Here is a 2,828-nt window from a genome sequence, read left to right as displayed (position 1 = left end):
GGGAGTTCCTCAAAATATTAAACATAGAGCTACCATAGAAACTAGCAATTCCACTCCTACATATATTTCCAAGTCAAAAACATAAATCTACACAAAAACTTGTACACAAAGGTTCATAGCACCACTATTTGTAATAACCACAAAGCGAAAACAACTCAAATGCCCATCAACTGATTAAAGAATAAATAAAATGTGGTATATTCATACAACGGAATACTATTTAGCAATAAAAAGGCTAAAAGATTTAAAACATTATGCTAAGTAAAAGAAGAGAGATACAGAAGGCCACATCCTGTACGACTGCATTTCTTTGAAAAGTCCAGAAGAAGCAAACCTACAGAGATAGAAAGTTGATTAGTGGTGGCCAGATATGAGGGGGGAGGCGAGATGGGGAGTGACTGCTAGTGGGTAGGGAATTTCATTTTGGAGTGATGAAAATATTCTGAGATGTGGTAATGGTTGCACAACTTCACGAATACACACACACACTCACACACACCGAAAAACAGTAAATGTTCACTTTTCAAAGATCAAATTTAGAGTATATGAATTATATCTCAATAGGGTTATTATTTTTTTAATGGTCTCAAGACAGAGGCACACTTGCCTTGCATTTTTCTGCCACACCCAGGTTCCTATGGAACCTAGAGCGTGGTGCCCCACCCCCTCCACCTCCCAGTCCCATCATCTACTTCCTGTAACGGATTCTCCCCACAATCCGTTGCTCCCTTCCGGCCCATCCCCCAGCTACGTGCAGTCCAGCTGCGACACTCCTGTGGCAGCCATCATGGCTAACCGTGGGAGGGCTCCGAGGAGGCGGCTGGTATCTCCGCCTCCGCTGCTGCCCTGCCTCCTGCTTCCCAACCCGCAGTTTCCCTATCCGAGATGGCTTCTGGATGATGATAACAGCCCCCCCCATGATGCCCGCAGCGACCCTGAAGGTGCGCCATCACAACCACTGCGAGTGCGAGGCCGCCGAGGCCGCCGTCGACGGCCTCGCCGCTCTGGAGCTCGACGCTTCGTTCCAGTGCCTGGCCCGGGCCTGCTCCCCACACCACCACCAGAACATGGCCTTGAAGCACATCGCCCACATCTTCCTGCTCCGCTCCCCGGAGTACAACAAGAGGGCCGAGAGCCTGATGTTCCTGCTGAACCGGCGAGGCAGCCGCGCGGCCGAGAGCCTGATGTTCCTGCTGAACCGGCGAGGCAGCCGCGCCGCCGCCGACAGCCTGATGTTCCTGCTGAACCGGCGAGGCAGCCGCGCGGCCGAGAGCCTGATGTTCCTGCTGAACCGGCGAGGCAGCCGCGCCGCCGAGAGCCTGATGTTCCTGCTGAACCGGCGAGGCAGTCGCGCGGCCGAGAGCCTGATGTTCCTGCTGACCCGGTGAGGCAGCCGCTTCTCCTTCCTCAACATCAGGATGCCCGAGACCCAAGAGCGGGAGAGCAGCCTCCAAGCCATGCAGGACGTCCTGCATCTGGAGAAGAGCGTCAGCCAGAGCCTGCTCGACCTGCACCAGCTGGCCACCTACAGCAGCGACGCCCACCTGTGTCACCTCCTGGAGATGCACCACCTGGACCGGCAGCTCGAGTTCATCAAAGAGCTAGGAGACCATCTCACCAACGTGAGCAAGATGAGGTCCCCAGAAAGCGGCCTGGCAGAGTACGTATTTGACAAGCTTACCCTGGGCAACGGCGACAAGGAGGACTGATCCTGGACTGGACTTTCCCCCGAGTCACGGGTGACTTCCCAAGGTCACCCTGCCTGCCACCCAGACCGCAGTATTGCCCTTGCAGTTTTGCCAGTTCTTCCGATAAAGTTATTACTTCTTCAAATAAAGTTACTAGTTGATGCAAATATAAAGGTCTCTCTTTTATTCATGTGTGCAGATCTCTAATTTTTTAAGTTTTAAACAGGTATCCAGGAGACTCTGCACCCAACCATGCCCTATCCATGTGCAGTTCAGGATCTCCACAGAGGGAGGGAGGTCTTACATGGGCCCTTGGAAAATACAAAATCAGTCTTCCCCTTATAAACAATGTGTATGTGAGGAGGGTGAGGTAAGGTGGGTGGTCTGGGGCTCCAGGGGTTGGTGGGTGGTGTTTATAGGTGCTTATGTATGGTAAAGATAGAATATGGTCCAGAATTCATCACAGTAGTTGCCTGTGGGGAAGAAGGGAAGGGAATGGGCAGGGATTAAAAGAAGGGATTGGAACTTCCCTGATGGTCCAGTGGATGAGACTTAGCACTTCCTAGACAGGTGGTATGAGTTCCATCTCTGGTCAGGGAATTCCCACAAGCGGTGTGGCCAAAAAAAAAAAAAAAAAAAAAGATCTTCAGCATTATGTGATGTATTTCAGTTCAGTAAGATGCACACATCTTAATGTTTGTTGATTCTCGGTAGCAAGCTGGGGTTGTGGAAGGCAGCATGGCAGAGACTGTCATTAACAAGCTCACCCTGAGTGACAGTGATAATGAGTAATAAGCCTCCGGCTGTCTTCCCTATAGTCAAGGGGCTGATCAACAAAAATAATAATAATGGCACTCTGCAGGTCCAAGTCCTCTTATGTACATTCTTATATTTTATTTTTATAAGAATCTCAAGAAATAAGGAGGACAGGGACTTCCCTGTCGTCCAGTGGCTAAGACTCTGTGCTCCCAATTCAGGGGACCTGGGTTCAATCCTGGTCAGGGAACTAGATCCCACAGGCCACAACTAAAGATTCCAAGTGTCAAAATGAAGATGGAAGATCCTGTGTGTCACAACTAAGACCTAGCACAGCCAAATAAATACATTTAAAGAAAACAAAAGATGAGGGATATGCATTAT

General features: G+C 50.0%; 1 pseudogene across 1 annotated transcript; it reads left to right on the top strand.

Moving 5' to 3' along the window:
• The first annotated feature begins 1,389 nt into the window (after positions 1-1,389).
• LOC145535423 (ferritin heavy chain pseudogene) lies at positions 1,390-1,855 on the top strand (annotated as a pseudogene). The gene has a single exon (XR_014075412.1). The product of XR_014075412.1 is annotated as a ferritin heavy chain pseudogene (transcript).
• The last annotated feature ends 973 nt before the right edge of the window (positions 1,856-2,828 follow it).

This window comes from Giraffa tippelskirchi, chromosome X (assembly GCF_054371585.1).
Source record: "Giraffa tippelskirchi isolate mGirTip1 chromosome X, T2T-mGirTip1v1.2.pri, whole genome shotgun sequence".
NCBI lineage: Eukaryota > Metazoa > Chordata > Mammalia > Artiodactyla > Giraffidae > Giraffa > Giraffa tippelskirchi.
The sequence above is the reverse complement of the archived record's forward strand: the minus strand, read 5'-3'. Positions and strand labels throughout refer to the sequence as shown.